Source organism: Hesperophylax consimilis, chromosome 17 (assembly GCF_061612785.1).
Source record: "Hesperophylax consimilis isolate HC1 chromosome 17, BYU_Hcon_1.0, whole genome shotgun sequence".
Classification (NCBI taxonomy): Eukaryota; Metazoa; Arthropoda; class Insecta; order Trichoptera; family Limnephilidae; genus Hesperophylax; species Hesperophylax consimilis.
Genome location: NC_142852.1, coordinates 15924331 through 15947713, shown reverse-complemented (window position 1 = coordinate 15947713; position 23383 = coordinate 15924331).

The window sequence follows — 23383 nt, the reverse complement described above, 5'->3', positions numbered from 1 at the left end:
CATCCGAACTGTTCATGTGGTGACACTAACCAGACAGCCGAGCACATTCTGTGGCACTGCGAGTTGATGAAGGATGCCCGAGAGGAAATGTTGGATGGCTTGAGAGGGATTACAAGACCGGCATGGAATGCCGATCTCGTGTTGGACAGAGAGAATTTTGAATGCTTTAAAAAGTTTGTAAAGTCCTGGGTAGAGAGATGGCCTATGCTTAGAGTTGCTGATTTAGATTAAAATCATCTTTGTTTCAGGTGCCAAGCGTATTGTTCCTGTCACTCCACGGTTACTCCTCTATAACAACTTTAATATTGTTTATGCGCGATTGCTTTATGTTTTATTTTTATTTTTATATACTCATTGGTTTAACTTTCTTTGTCTTATGGCATGATCGCAATGTATTTATTATTTTATTTGTTTGTTTTATTATTTCTTATTCATTTATTGTGTATATTGGCTTTTTACACCGTTTTTGCCAGTTCTTTACACTGTTTTTTTTATGCACATTCTTCCTTTTACTTTTGAATTTGGGCCTTATTTATTAGGAACGCGTTGATAATGATAATACTGTTTCTTTTTGTGTTTTAGCTCTTTAATACTATCTTAATCTTTTTTTTCCCTTCTTTTTTTTCTATTATGAACAATCAATGTCAATTTGTTGTTGATCACAACTTATTTTCTACGTTTGTTATTTGCCTTTTTATTTGTTACTAACAAATTGGTTTATGAATAGGTTGTCGAACTGAACTCTATCATACTGTATTGTTCATTTCCCCACCACGGGGGCGGATAGACCCTATTCCTGCATCCAGTAAGGTGACATTAATCCGGGGCGGCTGTCCCACGAACCACGGGTGCCTCCCCCGGCATCATGAGCGGGCCTGGGGAATGTTTGCGCGAGCCCGTTCCCCTTCCGTCCTGCCTCCGGTGACCTGAGGCTCACTTCATTCCCTAGGGTCTTTGGGAGTATCTCCCCTCCCCCTCCCCCCATTTACATTTCTTCGAGGGTACTCTCGGAAAACTGGCTAAGGGACGCGGGTGCTTGGGATCGTTGTGGCCAGGCCGCTTGCCACGCTCATTCTTGCCGGGACCGCCCCGTGATAGTGGGGTAAACTGCCCTCGATACGCGGCTTGTATATTTTTATGTTTCAATCATACTTCCACTTATAAAATTTGTGTTCCTTATTTATTATTTTATTTTAGATGCCAAACCACCAGGCGAACACATTTTAAATGTGTTCTTATTTTGTGTTACTATTAATGTAAGTATGCATACATTATTTCGTACTAACAATCATGCATGCAGGGACATTGGAGGGTCTAGAATCGTTTTAAAATAAATGTAGCTTCTTTTTACAAAAAAAATTAGAGTCCTGACGTGTGCGGCTAAGGAGGTTAAACAATCAGTTTCCTCACACAGCCGTCGGGAAAGGGTGGGTCCCTTCCAATGTACTTACTTGGCTGAATTTGCCTTGTGAGTTTTATGAGGAAAATTCTTAACTGGATTAAAAACCTTATACAAATGACAGGAAAAAGAAAAAACAATAAGTTCGGAACTTTTTACTCTACTTTGCCATTATGATTTACTCAATGTAAGTATATCATTTTTTCATCTTTGGGCTAAGTCCTTTTCGTTTTGGTGGTCCTGCATAACTACATGATCGAAAAACGACGTTTGGGAGAATAACATTTTGTGAAATTAAAAAGTATACATTGACAATTATAATCTTCTTCTTCTTCTATTTCTTCGCTGTCGCTGTCATCATTCTCATGGAACTTCATGATGAGGTGTTTGGGCATCCTATGTTTGTAGTTGAAAGCGAGATCCGTTGGCGAGTTGTAATTACCCAGCGCTTTAAATAAAATATTATCCGGATTTAGTAATCTAAGGTTGTGGTGAAGTGTGTGCTTATGTATGAAGATGCGATTCCGTGTTGCCAGCTCCAACCCTCTAAGAGCTGACTTTCACATATAATTTTAAAACAGTTTTCTGCGTATAGTTCTGATGTAGCCGTCAATTACCTGATACCAAGAACTACTGAGTTAAGCTCCATAGTCTCTTTTAATATTTACGGTATTTTTTTGAATTTCAATTGCCTCGATAATCAGTCTTGCTCTTTATGTTTTCGGTCTCCCTAGGACTTCAGAAACAAATCCAAAGTTATCTCCGGTTTCGATTAACCCGGCGGTACTCGCTAGGTATTTACGAACATGAACACTCGCTACCGGGTAATAAATAGCACAGAGTTTAATTGCCGTTATTTTCAAAAATAAGTTTGAGTTACAATGTTTGACAATGTATTTATGTTATTGGTACTATTGCTCATAAATAAAACTATAAATGCAAGTTTTAATGTTTATTTTTTTGTATTTAGAGTTTTTCCTAAAAAACAATACAAAAAAATAAATTCTTAGTTATTTTACGAAAATCAACAATAATATTTTTTTTTCTTACAAATTTGGCAAAATTGAGATCGGTATCGAAAATAAACTAGGTACACTCCTAAAATAATAAAAAAATAATGATAGCTTTATTCTGAGTGAACATTGAGATAATCAACACCAAAAAAACTGTTTCAAATATTTTGCGAAAAACGAAACTACTTCACTCTATCATAGCAATCCTCACATATTGGGGTTGTATGCTCGCGGCATATCTTATTCACAAACAGCACAGCGAGAAGCAGATATAGGCGGACGCGACCTGGATGAGTCAGCGTTGGCGGATGTGTGTTCGTCATTCGAGTCGTCACTGACCAAAAACTTTATTTTAGTTTTTATATATGATGACAAATTAGGTACAGATGATCGCTTTTTTATCTGCGGCATCACAAGACTCAAAGCCAGATCTTTCAAGGCAATTCTTCTCTGGACCATAACCAATCCGCTATGTTCTTTATTTTCTTTCACTACAACGTACGCATTGATGCCACTGACGTTCAGAAGACTATAAAAGAGTATTAATGGCCATCTTTTGGTTGCCCGTGACACTGAGTAGGTAGCACACATCTCATCTACAACATCGACACCACATTTTGTTCTGTTGTAGTCCATAATCATTTCCGGCTTTTTGTTTTCTTCAGAACTTTTCTTGCCGTCATGGTGCATAGTTGAAGCCAAGAGCACTACTTTATTTTTTTTTGGGACATACGAGACTACAGTACAGTCTTTCTGAAACCCAAAAAGGGAGCTGTGAATATCTCGGCCCTTAGTTGTCGTAAAAACAGGTGGGATTTCAGCTTTATTCTTCCTCAAAGTGCCGAGTGCTGTCAATCCATAATCATTGAGCAAGTCACTCAATAGGGGCAAACTGGTGAACCAGTTATCCATCACAACGTTTCGGTGACTGTTTCTTATAGTTTCTACCAAACGCTTGACAAGATCTCTTGGTGAATTGCTGTGATCATATGGACCGTCATTTTTTCCTACGTAGACTTCCATGTTGTTGGTATAAAAGGTTCGCGCGTCAGCCATCACTAAAATTTTTATGCCATATTTACCTGGCTTGCTGGGTATATATTGCCTGAATGGGCACCGACCACGAGTCTTCTCCAACTTTTCATCAATCGTTACATCGTTGCCAACGCTGTAATATTTTTTGAAATTGTCAACGATCTCTTGGAAAATCTCGCGAAAAGGCGCCAGTTTATCCGTTTGTCTTCTTTCAACCCTTGTTCGAATATCGTCGAAACGCAAATTTCGCAGTAAAAAATGGAACCTCTCTCGTGACATGGTGGCAATGCATACATCGCAACCACTTCCATCCTTTTCCCAGAGATCTCTTGTATTCAGGTGACCGCTTCTCAGTCTCCCGCAGAAATATAGTAATCCTAAAAGAGCTCTAAGTTCCACAATGTCTGTACTCTTACAATCGCGTTCTCTGGAAAATTTTGATCTCTGCTCTTGAATGTAAATATTAGTGGAATAGACTATCTTTTGTAGACAAGTTTCCGGAATCATAAGATCCCAGGCTTCTAACATAGATGTACACGATTTTCCTTCGCCAATAGGTCCTGGTAAATGATAAACAATATTATGGGATCTTGTGCGGACACGTTGCGTTGGCGCAAGAACTTGCCACTGAGTAGATCCATCTTTTCCAATAAACTTTCCTCGCGTCCGGTACTTCAATGGCACATCTTCTAAATATTCCTTATCTATTGGACGCAGTTCTTCATACTCTTCAACTTCTGAATCTGAAGGTAGACGGTCAAAAACATTTTCTGAATTTGAGGGCGCGTCTGAACTATCAGCTTCTTGTTCAGTTTCACTTTCGTGTTCACTTCAAAATCTTCTCTTTCTGACACATTTTCTTCTCCGCTGTCTTCTTCCTGAAGCAGCTGTTCTATTGTACTGTCACTCAGAGGAATACTCATTGTATTACAGCTCTAAAACAAAAAACATAGTCGTAAACATATCGAAAAATAATGGAACAAGGATCGTCGCTACCGGGTATTTTTTGCCCATACTCACTTTACACGTCCGTCGTTAACAAGCGCCGTGCGCGAACTGACCGCCGCTCGGGGTGAGGGCGTGTGAACTATCGGCTTGAAGGTACTTAGAATCTTGGGTTGCCAGAACGCGTATAAAAAAAAGTACAACCAATTTTTTGCGCTCTGTGGTATTTTTTACCCGGTAGCGAGTATCGCCGGGTTAATAGAGTGTGGTATCACAGCATTAGGGAGGAGCAAACGCTGTCGCCATTGATCCAATATCTAAAGTTAAGAAACTTATAATAAAGATTAACCTCAAACTACCAATCACAAGCAGCTCGGATCTTTAGGAAAATCTGTGTTATGGACATTAGGCAACTTTATGCCAAAAACATACTAGCTTACCTCTTCAAACACAAAACCACTATTGACAATGTTCAAACTGCTCGTGATACTAGAACCAAAGGAAATAATCTCTTACAAATCCCTTTCGCTAAACACTTTTTGGCCAGAAATTTTTTAAATATTTTGCATTTAGGCTATATATAAAGGAATAACAAATGCTTGGATTTATTCTCAGAATCGCTAAAGACTTTAATAACATAAAAAAACTATGAAATTTCTATAGACGTCTCTGGTTAGAAGTCAGGTTGAATACAATTCAATCATTTGGTGTCCTCATTTCAACTCTCATTGTTTACAAATTGAAAAAATTCAAAATAAATTTTTACGTTTTATTAATTTCAAAATGGGTATTCCTATTATTGAAATCAATTATGTCAATTTATGCAGTAAACTTAACTTATCGAAATCTGAAAGGCGAAAAATATTTGATCTCCTTTTATTATATAAATTTGTTGATTCAAGGTTGGCCTGCCCTGACACTATAAATTTGCAATCTTTAAATATACCTCCAAAATATACTAGACCGAAAATTTTGTTTTACAACAATAACTTCGCTACGAATTCTATGTTAGAAAGAAAACTTAGGTTGGGCAATGAACTAAGTGATGTCGCGGACATATTTAATTTAAACTTCAATACATTTAAAGCCAAATTAGTCCACCATTTTTTAAATGTAAATAATGTATGAGAAACCATTATATTTTATTTCGATTTTCTATTGTTTGTTTTATACTGTTGTTAAAAATGAAATTTGTAATTGTAATGTTATTAAAAGCCCAAACGGGCGTCAATAAATAAATAAATAAATAAAGATCTCCCACTAGCCATTAGACTGAACGAATTTTTTTTGGAAATATAAAACAGACATCAAGTATTGGATCATCAGCAACGACAGATCCAAGATCAAAATTTTTATAAAAATTCCCTCTTAAGTATGTACTAGATGCTGATTAACCAATTTATTATTTATTATCATTTTCACATTGTCATTTAATGTAATGAAATTATATGTATCAAATAATATGTAAACATTAATTTATGTTATTATTTTTCGGAATAACTTTTATTGAGTAAAACCTCAAATTGTAATATTTAAATATTGAAGACAATATTAGTGATTTTTTTAAACGAAAATCTGAAACAGAAAAATCAGAAAAGGAAACGGTCACATCTGGGACTCGAACCCAGGATTATTAATTTATGTGTTCAATACGTCTGTCTCGACACAGGTTTATCCTAGTGAGACAGACATCGAAAAAAACCTGTAAAAAAACTTTATATTGATAATAAAAAAAAAACAAAATACAGAAAAAAACAAAAAATTTATCCCATTTTCAATCAATAAATTTAAATCAGAACCAGAGTTAAACATTATAATACACCAACACAAATGTGGCAGAACTAACTGCAATCAAACTTGTTCTATCCTTAGTCCAACATCCAAAATCAAATATCTTGGTGTATATATAGATCAATATTTTAATTGGAAAACACACATTTGTGAACTCGTCAAAAGGATTAGGAAATGTATTTATATATTTATAAGACTTAGAAATATTCTTAGACTAGAAAACCTAAAAAGAGTGTACTATGCGATTGTTCAATCTATATTACAATATTGTATTATTGGTTGAGGAGGAACATATAAAAAAAATTTTGAATCCACTTAAAGTAGTTCAAAGATTGGTAATCAAAGTAATTTTGAAAAAACCGTCAAAATTTTCTACCGAAATTCTTTTTACAATTTTTAAAGTACCTACAGTAGACAAAATGTATCAAAAATATTCAATACTTCAAATTTACAAAGAAATACAGTCAAATACTCATAACTTGCAATTCAATACATCTACAAGATACCAGAAAACTATTAAAATCCCAAAATTTAACACTAAGCTCGTTCAAAATACCTATCTTTATCTAGGCATAATTTATTTTAATAACCTTCCATTAAATTTAAAAAATATCGAAAATATTCAGGAATTTCACCTTAAATTAAAAAATGACCTTAAACTATTATGAGTCCAAAATACGTTCACTACTTATATCTAGGAGTAATATTGTTTAAATCTTGTGTTGTTTCTTAATAATTTATTTACCTTAATACTAACATGTACATAATTGAACTAGAATTCCCTCACCAAACACAAGAGCATTGTCTCTTTATGGTGAGGAAAGGCTACTTTAATTTCTATTGTTTTATATCTTGTTTATATCCTGTATACTTATCTATGTAAAAATATATTTTTTTCAAATATTAAATAAATAAAAAAATAAAAAACTAAATTTTTGCACAGTACTAAAAATATGTAAAAATAATAATATATGACCTCAATCCTTTAGGTACGGTACATCTTTTTACATATTGCATACATGGTATCATAACTAAAATAATACCATAGGTGGAGGGAAGGGGAAAATGTTTAAAATGGAGCTATACGAAAAATGTAATAGATTATCGAGTAAATTTAGATTTATTTATTTTTTACTAAAGAATGAATATCGTATACATTCTTGTACTTTTTACTTTGGTATTTCATCACAATCCTGCGCTCAACTGTTTCACTGCAAAGATTGTCATTACTATTACAAATGAAAAAAAATATATATTTTAAGGTAATATTATAAGAACTTCGTTTCTGGAAACGATTCACTGATACATGTTTTAGTTGATAAGATATAATGGGTTTAGTAGAACTCTCAAATTAAATGGTTGAGAAAACGCGGGTGAGGAAGCCATCGGGAGAAGCGTAGGGACTTTTGTGAAAATACTTTCTGCAAGTAGGTACTAATCACCTGCGAAAATTCAGCTTTCCCATAATTTGTTCCAGTAAGGGTTGATTTTTTGTCTAGATTTACTTTCCATTGCCATTCACGAGCATTCCGAGCACGAGAATGGTTTCTCTCCAGTGTGGGTTTTAATATGTAACATTAAATAGATTTTTTTAGAGCACTTGTACGTGCATTCAGAGCACGAGAAAGGTTTCTCACCAGTGTGGGTTCTAGTATGTGTTCTCATACTGCTTTTATCAAAGCACTTGAACGTGCATTCCGAGCACGAGAATGGTTTCTCTCCAGTGTGGGTTCTAGTATGACGAACCATGTTGCCTATATGAGAGCACTTGTACGTGAATTCCGAGCACGAGAATGGTTTCTCGCCAATATGGATTCTCGTGTGACGAACCATATTGCTTTTATCAGAGCTCCTGTACGAGCATTTGGAGCACGAGAAAGGTTTATCACCGGTGTGGGTTCGAGTATGAGAAACCATACAGCTTTTATAAGAGCTCTTGTACGTGCATTCCGAGCACGAGAATGCTTTCTCTTCAGTGTGGGTTCTAGTATGACGAACCATGTTGCTTATTTGAGAGCACTTGTACGTGCATTCCGAGCATGAGAATGGTTTCTCACCGGTGTGGGTTCTAGCATGAGCAACCATATCGGATTTTCTAGAGCTCCTGTACGTGCATTCCGAGCACGAGAATGGTTTTTCACTGGTGTGGGTTCGAGTATGTGAAACCATATGGCTTTTTTGAGAGGACACGTACGTGCATTCCGAGCACGAGAATGGTTTGTCTCCGGTGTGGATTCTAATATGCGTAATCAGATCACTTTTACACCTAGGCCGGTAGGTACAAGTTGGGCAGGAAAATAAGTTCTTTTTTGCATCACTTATAGATATTTTCGACGAAACATAATCTGAAAACAAAAACAGGATAAATATGTTGTGATTATTTAGTAAATCGATATTGATTAAAAGCAAATTCAATTTCATTTCATATATGCACGTTCACCTAATTGTCGCTCATTCACAGCACTTCTGTAACCTTGAGCAAAAACTATACTCGTATATATACGTGAAATCCGAAAAAATCGTAGTTATGTTTTCTACTTCATGACGAAAATAACAGGAAAGTTTGTACAGTATCGATACGGAAGATTAAAAAAGAAAACACAAAGTGTGAATCTACCCATGAGGCGTAAATATACTTTGGGCAGATGAGGGTGAGAAGATTCGAGGTTCTACATCGAATGGCCTAAAACTAGATGCCATTAGAAAGATAACCCGAATCACTTTCTAGAGGTAGATTGAACAAAAGACGTGACATCAATAATCATGCATCAAAACCGAAGTAACTGGTTTAATTTGTTTCTGCTGAGCTGTTACTAATCTTGGATGGGAGAAGTCATTGGAAGAATAAATTTATAGCTTACCAAGACTTTGGTCGATCCTTTCAAGATGAACCAAACATTCTTTTTTAATATCAGCAAAGTCAATATCTATTTCAGAGAATGCGTCACTTTCTTGCGTATGTTCCTCTGCCGGTAGAGGCTCTGGTTTACACTCGATCGCAGTAGTTTCATCTGTCTCTTTTTTGACCGTCTCGAACTGCAATAATGCTGGACTTTCTTCTTCAGGTATTGGCTCCGGTTCTAATTTTATGACACTGACATCTGAGGTCACAAGATCCATTTTATGTGAACTGCGATTAGATTTTGATGTTAAGAAGATATTCTGGAAAACAAAATAGTCGTATTTATGTCATTCTCGTACCGTACTCCGCGACTCCTCCGTTGTGAACATCAATCCGATACTTTAATGAAGTTTGAATGCAAAAAAACCATCAAACATGTATTTTTTTCATTTGATAGCATTAACTATAACGCGACCTAGTGATAGGAGCAATAAAAAACTGTATAATAACTGACTAACTAACTGTATAGTTAGTCTTAGAATTTCTGCACTGAAATAAATCCTGACTTCTATTATTACGTTGTGGAATCCGGAAGTTTACCAATTCTAACAATACCGGACCATAGACTAAATCATTTAGAATTTTATATAGAAATACCAAGTTAGTGAAAATTCTTCTGTTTGACAATTCGAGCTAATTCATATAATTTAACAGAGTGTTTTAGTTGAACATAATTGCTGTAATACTCATTTTAAAATTTATAAAACGCAAGAATTTGTTTTGTTTTCCTTCAACAACTTGTGCATGTATATTATAATGTGGGATCCAGCAGGAGAATTGTACTCAAGTTGACTTTTTACATAGGCAAAATACAACAATTTAACACACTTTATATTGTTAAAATTTCTGTTTAGCCTAGCTACAAATCCCATCATTTTTAAGCCCTTATTAGAGATTTCTGTTATGTGGTTAACAAATTAAAGATTTGATTGAAAAGTGATGCCTAGTCTTTGATTTGTGTTAATATCTCAAGAGCATTGTTATCAATGTTGTAATAAAAAATCACTGGATTTTTTATTCGATAAAATCTAAATATTTGAAATTTGGAGATAATTATTTTATTTATTTTATCTATTTTCATTACACCATATTAATACTTTGTTGATATTGTCTTGAAGAATGTTGCAATGGTAAATATTTTGAATATTTCTATAAATGTTGAGGTCATGATCAAAAAATAAGATAGATGCATCATGAAATATTTTTGTAAGATCATTTATAAACAATCTAAATAAGATTGGGCCAAGGTGTGAACCCTGTAGAACTCCACTTGTTGCATTATTTTTTTCCGACGGGGAGGATTTTATTCTAACAATTTGTTGTCTTCCAGTAAGATACCTTTCAAACCAGGCTAATAATATATTTCCACGTATACCAAGCTTTCCTAATTTCCAAATGAGAATTTTATGGGAAATTGTATCAAAGGCTTTACTAAAATCAGTATAGACAGAGTCTGCATGTTTTATTTTTCTTTAAAAGCTTTGGATATAAAATTTTCATAAATAATTAATTTGAAATGAGTACCTCTATCTGGCATAAATCCAAACTGGCCAGGTGATATTACAGTTTTTATTTGTGTAAAAAGTTTGTCAAGTATCAGGCTTTCAAAGAGTTTCGGTATGATGGATTGAATGCATATGGGTCTGAAATAACAAACATCACTTTTACCACCCTTTTTGAAAATCGGAGTCAGATAACTAATTTTCCACTTATCGGGAAAACTTCCACTGGATAAAGATAGATTAAAAAGTTTGGATAATGGAAGACCAATTGCTTTTATACATTCTTTGATAAATATTGTTGGGATATTATACAAACCCGCAGATTTGTGGATATCTAAGGATTTACCTTTAGTAATTACATTAGAAAGACTTATGGTACACAGTGTAATATCAAGAGTTTCATCTAGAGTTGTTGTTGGAACAGGAGCATTGTTAGAATCTGTTGAATACACACTTTAAAAAAATTTGCAAGCAAGTTAAAAATACCATCAGTATTATTGCTATGGCTGCTATAATGGTGCATAATACTCGGGAAATCAGAATCACCTTCTTTAAGAGATTTCGAGTATTTCCAAAAATAACTAACATTATTTATGATTGAGTTTTGATTTTCACTTATATAATGACGGTAACAGGTCTTAGACATTTTTTTTACAAGAAGTTGTTAAATCTTTAAATTCTATTTAATCAGAATTTTTTTGATATAATTTATATTCTTTATAGTAAGGAGCGAAGCGTGCACGTGGTTCATAATCACGCATTTAGCGTTATTACGGTTTTCACGTTTTCCGATTCACTTCAACACGATGTTCTCGAAAAGAACATGGCTTCACGTTCACGTTTCACCCTCTTTACTCAAGTTTTACAGAATAATCACATCCCACTATGGGAATTTAATAAAAACATACGCCACGCGTATTTTTTGTTAAGATAACATCACCTTCGTCGCGAATCAACACCCCTTCTCCAACTAAAACAGATTACACAAGACCATCGCGGACTTATCGAGCGGGTGCCTCCTAGCCGTTCTTGTATATCCGCGAGGGTGACCTCCTTCCGCTCTCCTGTTGTTTTACTAATTGTAAAAAGCATTAGTTTTGCTGGATTAAGACAGTTCTCATTAGATCTATTCAAAATTTTCCTTTACTTACCAGATTGTTGTAGATTGAATATCAGTAATTAGCGAGGATACGCAACTATTAGGAAAATACGAGGCCTCAAAGTCTTAACTACGTTTGTGTGAGATGTGACTAGACGTGAGATGACTAGAGGTGACAAACTTAGGACTGAGATCTAAACAACCGTTTTAGAACTCCAACAGTTATGTTGAACTGAACAAAAGCCTCACGATGTGACAACTGAAAGTAATTGCACTTACCGCTTCGACTGGTTGGTTAGAATTAGACATCGGATTATATTTTACACACTTTCGTGATAGTACTGCCGAGATGACGACTCCGGTGACTGTTATATCACAAATTTAATGATTACAAAACTTAACATCTAACAAATATTTCAATCCAATAAATATTATCCTTTAAACAAACGATGACAGAACTAAAGTGATGTCATAGACAAATAATACCAAAGACAAAATAATTACTCTATAATTAAAGGTTCACCAATAATGATAATAAAATGTGTAAGAAAAATTGTGGCTGTGAAATACCGTCCAACAAGTTATGTTGACGTTGTGAATATGTTCATTAACATTTATTTTATTGCTTAAATTAGTTAAGTTAAGTTAATAAAATCTAATAGTATAATAGGCTTGCATTCAATAAAAGGTCGAAAATAATAGAATCCAATAATATAGACCTAAAACTAAGAATACTCCTCATCAAGACCTATGTATGGAGTATCTTGATGTACGGCTGCGAAACATGGTGCCTATCCGAAAGAGATAAACGGAGACTAGAGGCTTTTGAGATGTGGTCCTATAGAAGACTGTTAGGAATTTCCTGGAGAGACCATGTTACAAATGAGGAGGTTCTCCAAAGAATCGAAGGAGGAAGGCACCTGCTCAGGACCTTGTCCGAAAGGCGTGCAAGATGGATCGGCCATGTTATACGACAAGAAGGCCTCTTGCATGTCATAATAGAGGGTATGACCGAGGGGACCAACTCTAGGGGACGCCCACGCCGAGAGTACCTGGAGGACCTGCTGGTGGACGTGCGCTGCTCATCATATGCAGAAGTGAAAAGAGCCGCACAAGACAGGGAAGAATGGAAGAGGAGAGTAGATAAAATTGCTGCAAACCAATCCCAGGATTGAAACCAGAGAGAGAGAGTATAATTATTAAGTTCTCAAAGTATTTTTTTGGTTTTTGTTATTGTTACAGCTGTTTTGGCTTTCAAGGCCATTTTCAAACTGTTGTTTTAGCCACGTTTAGACGACTTATTTATATCATTCTATTTTCCCCACTCCTAATTTAAAATGATTTACTATCGGTTAAACCGATTTACTGATAATACAATTGTGACAATAGATTTCATAATCTGTGGGGGTATTTTAAAGTCTGTTTTCCCCACATTAATGTTATCTTAATTGTTTAATAATGATGTAGCAGTAAAGAATCAAATAAATACAATACAATGAATACAGTATAGAATCATATAAATAAGTCGTCTAAACGTAGCTAAAACCAGAGATTACAGACACGTTCTTGCCGGAAGTAAGGAAGAATGGAACATTACATTATTTAATTTGTATATGCACAAACGTAGGGAATTTTCGAACAGAGCTGATCTGCTTTCGGGCATTCGAGATGTGTTGTAGGCTCGGTAAGCCGCGTTTTTTCGTCGAACTGCTTCGGAGCAATGTCGACTGAACCACGGCTTTGAGCCCACACCAGTTTCTTTAGTAGTCGATTGTATGAAGCCATCCATCGCCGATTTGATGACTTCACCAATCTCCTGGGCACATCTTGAAGGGTCCGAAGTCCGAAAACAAACAGCTGAAATGGACCCGCATAGCGAACCAATCTGCTGACCTATAGTGCCACACTTTTCTCCCCAGCCTCTCATTGGTTGGTCTGAGGTTAACGGGGATTGATGTCGTCACTAGGCAGTGGTCGGATGATCCCAGAGGCGCTGTGACGTCAATCTTATAACCGTGTGGCACAGTAGTTAAAAATAGGTCTAACAGATTGGAGGGGTGAGTCTGGACGTCAGGAACCCTTGTAGGCTCCTGAACCAATTGCTCTAATCCGTAGCAAATGGCAAAGGATTCCGCCTGTCGGCCAGCCGAGTCAGTTGGGCCTGAAAACTTCAACCATGGTTGAAGCTATGACAGCTGCTTCACCTACGTCGTTAAGTTTCTGGCTTTATTATAGGGTATTGTATTGTATGTATTGTATGTATTGTCTAGACCAGAGGTTCCCAAACTTTTTTGTGTCGTAGACCCCTTGCCATGTTTTTCTGTTTTTGGTAGACCCCCTACTTACCTGATATTAATTTTTCGTAAATTTATAACTGTAGTGAAGTTTAGTGTTAAAAACTTAAAGTAAAAACACATGTTCAGTTTTATACATTTATTAATTGAATTTAAATTAAAACTACTCAAAATAAAATTTTATATCTGTTATATAAAATAAACGTAACATAAAATAACTCCTCGGCTAATGATGTCCAGTCTGTTTCTTTTTTTCGTTAGGAGATCGGTAACAGCGCTGAACCCCCTTTCCACAAGGTATGACGATGGAAAGGAAATTAAAAATTTCCTCGCTATATTCCATAATACGGAATAAGTAACGGGTATGTTTTTTTGCAGCCAGAAGTGCTGATATCCGTGCTTAAACTGAACCTTAAGTTCTTCGTTTGTACTTATTTCAGTCAGTTCCTCTTGTTTTATGACATTCGTTTCTTCTATGTCACCATATGGGTTAATTATCCACGGTGGTATTACCATAGTCAAAACATCCTCAAACCTAGTTTCAAAATCTGAATAGAGGGCATTTAAATGTTGAACGTAGGTTGAAACGTCGTCTTCCTGGCAGTTTGTCTGTGACAAATTGGGGAACTGGGAAAATACGCCCCGTCCAATATTTTGCTTCATTAGTTTAACTCTGGCAAGAAACGCTGATAAGATGGACTTTGTTTTAATCAAATTTAGACTGTCGCCTTGTAACTGCAAATTAACCATATTAAATTTTGTAAACAAATCTGTTAAATAGGCGATGTCGGTTTTCCACATCATTAAATTGTCTTTTAAAATTTTATCTTTAGTATCCAGAAATTCTAAAATAGTCTCAAAAAGTGCAAAAAATCTTGTCAAACATAAGCCTTTCGACAGCCAGCGTACTTCAGTGTGAAGGAGTAATTGATGAAAGTGTTCGTCATTTTCTTCACACAACTGCGCAAATAACCGCGTATTCAACGCGTTGCTTCGGATTCGGTTTACTGCATCAATGACTAATTGAAGAGATTCGTGTAATCTAACACTCAAATTTTTAGCAACTTAATGTTGTCGATGGATGACACAATGTATTGCTAACACCCCTGGCACATTTTGTTTTAAATAGCTTATAAATCCACGATAACGTCCAACCATGGCAGGTGCTCCATCTGTAGCTACTGACATTATATTTGATAAAGGGATTGCTTTTTCAATGAAGTAATCCTTCAAAACATGAAATATTGATTCACCTTTAGTGTCGGTTAAGTGTAAGTAAATAGGTATGTACTATCAGTGTGTGTTGAGATCCACTATCGTGGACCCCCATTTTCATTTCACGGACCCCCAATTTTTTTTTTCGCTGACGTAGACCCCTTGCAGGTTGTCATAGACCCCTGGGGGTCGATATAGACCACTTTGGGAATCACTGGTCTAGACTTAAATACAATATTTAACTGGGTTCCTAACTGAAAATCTTTTCAACTGGATTTTCATTTAAGAAATTCTAAAAATATAGTACTATAGGATTCACATGTCTTATACTGATTTATAAATGTAGAAATTCTAAATATACAATTGTAAATGTTCTCCAAAATGCCCTGGAAAGAATCTCAGACTTGTGATGTCCCGAAAGAAACCATTCATCTGTTCTGAATGCAATTACTAATGTTATCCAAATTACCCTGGTAATAAATTACATCTTTGCGATTCTTTCAAGGATAAAGAAACCATCCAGTCACTTCGAAAGCAATCAACAATGTTCTCAAAATTTGTTTTGACAGCATCGCCATTCCATTGTAAGAATATTATGTAGGTAATAAATACACAATTTGGATGTCCTGAAACGGGAATCCTTCCCAGTTGGACAGACAACGGTTCATTTTGTTTGGTATTGTTTGTAATTTATATATAAAATAAATAAATATAATATATATTTAAGACATCAGGCAAATAGCTAAGTGGTGCTGTAGTCTTGGATTTAGTCACTGGAGGGATACCGGCGGAGTAGAGGTGGAGATGTAATTTTCTACTATCTGACGTGTACCCGGCTTTGCCCGGGGACTTGTGAATGGTTTGGAGTAATTTTTTGCGGTGGTGAATTCAATTGTATCTGACAACTAGTTTTATTTTTAAGGTTAAATTAATATGAGAAAAATTAGTTGTAAGATTATTGTTAATTTCATCACTTAACACTTCATCCTAATGACATAAGATACAAGTTGCTCACAATAATGCATATTGCCAACTATTCCGCCTACCGAGATACTGCAGCGCCACGGAAATGTTCCTGGAGGGACGAGTGCACTCTTTCAGAGCGCTTCTTTGCAATCACATGGGAAGCTTATGGCGCAGACTACGCCAATCAAGTAACAAAATCATCACTGCCATGGTTGCCTGGATGGAGTCCCCTCTGATGGCCCTCTGGAGACGGGAGATGTGCAAATATCCCCCATAAACGGCTGTTCACACTGATTTTTGTGTTTATATTTTATCTTTTTTCACTTAAATTCCGCTTTTTGTGCCTGTCGGAAACACCTTTGTTATTTCCTACCTTATTATTATTTTTATTACTCATTATGTATATTATTTCAAATATTGAATGTATTGCATTGCACGACCCCTGAATACACTCTGGAATAAATTCTTCTTATTATTATTAAGAATTTATCGACAAATATGTTTAAGACGCCTAAACCGTAGATCCTGGGTTCGATTCCTAGTTGTGACCGTTATCTTTTAATTTGTCTGTGTCTTGTTCTGTTTCATGTTTCGTATCGATTTATTAACATTATCTTCTTCTTCAATTTTAATGAATATTTTTATTTTATTATAAGTTTTTGTTTCACTTGATCCTGCCATGTCTTCCACGGGCCTCCTCTACTTCTTCAACCATTCACTTCCAAGTCATACATTCCCCTTACACCTCTTTATTAGTTCATCACTTGCCATTTTAACACAAATAGTTATGTTTTACTGGGTGTCCGAGAACTTTTACACCATTTACTTCATGTGGTATCATGAAATCCACATTGTTCCTAAAAAAAAAAACCACATAATGTTGACTTTAACTCGATTCCATATCTAATTCCAGTTCAAAGATAATGTTTTAAATCTGCGGTCGGGGAACTTTTTCAACCATAACCCTAAAATATTTTTGCGTAAATCGATATTACCCCTTCCCCCCATTTTGAAAAGAAGACAATCAATATATTTAAATAAACATTATTTATTGAATTAATTTACACGGAAAATAAAAAAGTTACATGAAAATAGTTGTATAAATGTAATAGACAAACAAAATAAAATTCTCAAATTATATCAAACAAAAATTCAGATTTTCAGGTTTCTTTTTCAGTTTTTGGAGAAATGATGTTGCTTCATGTTTGATACAATTACTTCAAAATTGGAACTTTTTGATGTAAGAGCAATTTGAAAACAGTCTTCGGCGTTTAATCGATTTCTGTTCTTCGTTTTTATGTTCATTAGAGTGGAAAAGCCTTGATCAGAAAGATAGGTTGTTGCAAACGGCAGCAACTTTTTTACCGACTCCTCATGTGCAATTTTGAAAGCCTTCATAGCTTTTGACATCCATAAAGACGACAAATTGGCTTCGATCTCGAATTGAATACGTGCTTCAGTATTAGATTGAAGTTCAAGTATTGTTTCTGCCAAACCCGGAGGTTCTTCTGGTATGTTAGCATTTTCACATTTAAAAAGATCTACAACCCAATCGACGTATCGAAAGTATGTATCTGGAAAGTAGTCAGAGAACCGCTCTCTGAGTTCGATAAGATGTTTTATAACTGTATCCTTTATGTCATCAAAAGTAATATTTTCACAGTCTTCCAAAATAGCAAACTAGAAAAATTTCCTTATTACACCAAAAAATTATTTTTACCCCATTTGGGGTAATTTACCGCTGCTTTAAGTCTTCATCGGACATCCCCGACATCTTCTACCATTCAAGCCACTCTCTAAACATTCCTGGAAATAATAAGAACAAATCAAATCAGAAATCGATCCAGTAGTTTTGATTCTATACGGGACAAACAAAAAAAAACATTTATAAATATTTATTCAAAACGAAGCATAACTGTTATGTTTCTTGTTTACTTGTATAACCAATAATACACCTGAAAATTTAATAATGATTAGTTGGATTCGACAACAAACAAAAAATTAAGTCACTATTGGCATTTTATTAAATAAAATATTTTTATATACTTTGAAACATTCAAAATGAAGGTATTGATTTCCGAACAGCGATTGAAATTAGCCGCAAGTCTTTAAAAATGTTGCCTCTCAGTTGGATCAAACAAGTTTGAAAAGATGAAATTTTAAAAATTCATCCAAATAGGTGATACAGTAAAATACACCAATCCATCATCAATAGCCAACAAGATTTATTTCGGGCACACCATGATAATCAAATGGATTATGTGTTTATACTGTTAAACTTTAATATTCAACCGGAGGAAGATAATGACATTTTGTATGAGATGTCGTAAATGACATATTTTATTGAACATACCAGAATACGATCACACTCAAATGTGAGTTTTAGTATGAAGAAGCATACTATAATTAGTAGAGCTTTTGTTTTTGCATTCCGAGCACTTGAAAGGTTTCTCAGCAGTTTGAGTTTTGGTATGACGAACCAAATTACTTTTGGAAGAGGAATTGTACTTGAATTTCAAGCACGAGAATGGATTCTAGTATGAGAAACCAATTCTCTTTTTTGAGAGCACTTGTACGTGCACTCCAAACACGAAAATGGTTTTTCTCCAGTTTGGGATCTAAAATGAGTAACCATATACGCTTTTTGAGAGCACTTGAAAGTGCATTCCGAGCACGAGAATGGTTTCTCTCCAATGTGGGTTCTAATATGTCTTACCCGATTTGTTTTAAACCCACTCTTGTAGGTACAAAAAGGGCAAGAAAATAATTTATTCGGGTGTTTTGTTCAGTTAATGGATGTATTGGAAGCGAAATCTGAAAATAAGAATAAAATAATAATGATATCGTGGTTGTAACAACGCACATTTTATCTCATTCTTTCTCTTTTGTAACTCTTAGCCACAAGTATATCTGAAAACAGGACGGTTCGTTGTTATTTTTCCCTTTTCATGACAAAAAAAAAACAGAAAACTTCGCAAACCATAGTTAAAAATATATTTATATGTCAAAAAAGACATGAATTCGAATCCAAATATGCAAACGTAAAATCACCCTCGACAGATAGAGTGAGATTTGTAGAGGTCCTTTATCGAAAAATTATGTGAGAAGTTGCCATCGACTAACTACTGAAAAGTAATTTATTGGAAATTTTCTGTATTTTATTTTATTATTTACTGTAATATGTATTTTTGTCTTGCTTTCTTTAAATAAAAAAAAATTTAAAAAAAGGTCAAAAATTGAATTAGCTGCCAATTGATAGATAAACCAAATAGAGGTCCATTAAATGGAAGACTTGGGAACCAAGGCATCGAAACCGAAGCTAGTGGTTTGAGTGCACTTATGCTGAGCTGTTCCCGTCTGCAGTCTGCGGGGTAAACTAACCCACCGTTTGAAGGGGAACAGGAAGAATAAGTTTACCTCAACATTGGTTAACTCAAGATGAACGAAGTATTACTTATTATCAGGAGAGTCAATATCTATTTCAGAGTATGCGCCACATTCGTTCCTCTGCCGCTGGAGTCCCCGGTTCACACCTGTTGGCAGTAGCGTCTTCTGTCTCCTGTTTGACAATCCCGAACTGCAATATTTCTTCATAAGTAGATGTTGAACTCTCTTCTCCGGGGATTGTCTCCGGTTCGGACTTTATGACATCGACATCTGAGGCTACTAGATCCATTTAAGGAAAAACTGCTTTGTCAGTCTGATGTTAGCAAGATATTCTGGAAAACAAAATAGTCGTAGGTACGTCATATTCACGTCGTACTCCTCAACTGAGTTGTCATGAATATTAAATCATGATAGTAAACTTTATTTAAGTAAGAATGCAAAAATGCTACAATATTTTAATATCTTACAATTTGATCGAATGAAATACAATAATGTTATCTAGTAACTGTTATCTAAATAACTGTAAAATGAGTAATGGCAACTACCTTTATGTATGATCGCAAGATTCAACCCGAACTAAGTGCAATCTAGAAAGCGTCTTTTAGACTTGCAGAAAGACAATAGACATCGCACATTAAAATTTTTTTAATAAGATAGGTTTATCTAAAAAGACGCTGTCTAGATTGCATTTAGTTCGGGTTGAATCTTGCGATCATACATAAAGATAGTTGCCAGTAAAAATGTGCGGTGAAAAAATGAAGACAATGTTGGTAGTTCTTATTCGAAGTATGATACAGTTAAAAGTGACCGAGGGGGATAGGGTACCATGAGCTCAGTGGTAGAGCGGTGTCCCGGTAAGACAAGGGTCCTGGGTTCGAGTCTTAGATGTGACCGTATCCTTTTCTGATTTTTCTGTTTCAGATTTTCGTCTAGTAATCGTTAATATTGTCTTCAATAATTAAATATTACAATTTGAGATATTACTCAATAAAGTTATTCCGAAAAATAAATAATTGAATTGAATTGAAATTATATAAAATGTGCCTCGTGTATCGGTTACTTTTAAGCGCGCCTTGGTTAGAATGTCAAGTTTAGGACAGTTTAGCACACAAATCAAATTGTGTTAATATATATTTTTAATATATGAACATGCTTCTATTTTTTTGCAAAACCAAACCAATGTCAACGTAAAGCTTTAAATATCAAAGAACGCAATTTTTTTACGCGGGTTGTACGACACAATTTTCATAAAGGTTTGAGGGCACTATCCATATAATTATGACGACTTAAGCGTTGAACACAAAATGTTTTTACTTTGAAACTTTTAAAATGTTTCATATATCTGTATGATACATCATCAATTAATATCATAGAAATAACTCATCGCTCATATATAATAATAATAATAAATTTTATTAATTTCTTATACAATTACAAATTAGGATTTAATACATATAAGAAATTAGGTTATATAAATTTTACAAAAGATTGTTTTAAGTATTTATACATAGAAAAAGAATTTTCAAGAAATGTGGAATTTCCAAAAAAATTTCAGGCAGCGGTGAAAGATCTCGTCAATGTGGAGAGACTCTTTCAAGAATCAGAAGAATTTCCCTTCTGAATCTCTCCTCACTGACGCCAAATATATCAATCTCGGAGGAGATTTGGTTCAGGAGCAATATACTCCTTCCTACCGGGAGAACCATTGGCAGGTTAGTTCTGCAGGCAGGAAGATAGAATAATCTATGATGACGTTGTCTAAGATAGTCATCTGGAACATAGAGACTCACGCGCTCCAAAATGGCTGAGTTCTCAATATAGCCTCGCAGCAGTCTGAATAAGTGGGTAGCGGCATACCCCTCCCTTCTGAGCTGCAGGGAGTGAAGTCCCAGCATGCCCAGAAGAAAGTTCGTCGGGTAGAGCCATGGATAGTGGCCGTACTCCCTCATGTAGAGAAATCTTAGAAACTTTTTTTGAACCCTCTCCAACATGAGGGAGCACCCCACCTCATGAGAATTCCAGATAAGCGAACCACTCTCCAGCCTACTGCGGACCAGGGAGAAGTATAAAATCTTCAGAGCACGGGTATCCCGAAAAACTCTGACGGTTCGGAGAAGAAACCCTAACATTTTTAAGGCCGACTGGCACACCCCTTCGATATGAGGACGAAATGTCAACTTATTCTCATACATAATCCCAAGATCCTTTATGTTTGAAACTCGTTTGAGATTATGACCGAGCATAGTGTACCTGTGGTATGTGAGACTAAATGCTCTGGTGAAAGTCAGAACTACGCATTTCATGACATTGAAATGAAGCTTGTTACGTTGACTCCATTCTGAAATGTTATCAACATCAGCTTGAAGGTGCAGGCAGTCCTCAATATTTCTTATTAGAAGAAATAATTTTAGATCGTCAGCGAACAGCAGAAAGCGAGAAAAAAGAATGACTTCAGCAATGTCATTAATGAAAATGGAAAAAAGAAGAGGCCCTAAGATCGATCCTTGGGGAACCCCAGAAAAAACAAGAAATTCGGCAGAACTTTTAAAAAACTCTAACATCCGAAGTGAAAAACCCATCTGGGCAAGTTTTATGAGTAATATATCGTGATTCACGGTATCAAAAGCTTTGGAGAAGTCGTTGTACGAACAGTCTACTTGGTAACCTCTGTCTAGGGACCTAGCAACATAGTCGGTGAAAACCATCAGGTTGGTTGCAGTGGATCTTCCTTTCCGGAAACCATGCTGTTCGGGGATAATGTATGCGTCTATCTGAGGCATAATGAATTTATGAATTAATTTTTCAAATAGTTTAGCAGGAGCTGATAGTATAGCAACTGGTCTATAGTTTTCGATTAACTTTTTCGAACCATTCTTAAAAATAGGACATATTTTTGAAGTTTTCCATACTTCGGGAAAAGTTGAAGTATTTATAGCTAAATTAAAGATAAGACATAGTGGTGTTTTTAGGAACTCGGCACACCCTTTAATAAAAAATACGGGAACGAAGTCTGGTCCGATAGAGTGTGAGTTCTTCATGAGTCTTATGGCACTCATAACGTCAGATTCCGTAAGTATACCTAAATCGACGTTTGAAGCTCCTCTGGTATTAAATGTGGCCGTATTATTAATGTCTAGAAGTGGAGGGTCTTTATTGTAGACCGATTGAAAATGATCAGCAAATCCGTTTGCCACACCCAAGCCACGAAATTCCTGATTACCTTTCATCATGGTGTCTTCGAGACCACCATCCTTCCGAAGAGATTTTATATAGTGCCAAAACATCTTGGGATCATGCATAATGTTTTCCTCAATTTCAGACACGTAGGCTCGATAGGCCACTCGAATCTCGCGCCTAACTAACGCTCGGTAAAAACTAAACAGATCGTATTCACTCTGAAGGCGTCCAGCTTTCCAGCGCTTATGATGGGCGTGTTTGGTCTCTATATTCGAGATGACTTCTCTCGAGAACCACTTCGGATACTTGCGACCACCACTGCCTGCACGTTTTTTGGGAAAACAAGAATCAAATACGTCATAAATACATCTGTAAAAATATTGCGCCGCCTCATCTACTGTACAGAAAGTGCTGAGGTTTTTCCAGTCCATCCGGCTCATTGATTCATATAAGTTGGTAAAATTACCCTTGTTGAAATTCCATCCCCTTGAGATTTCACGTTCAAGGGTCGGGACTCTATTACTTTTAAAAGGTTTTCTCATCAAGCTGCACTGAAATTCAATAGCCGGATGAAAGCTGTCCTCAGGTACAACTGGAAATTCACAGCGTCTCACCTCAAGATTGGCATTACACAGAACAAAGTCAAGGATTCTGGAAT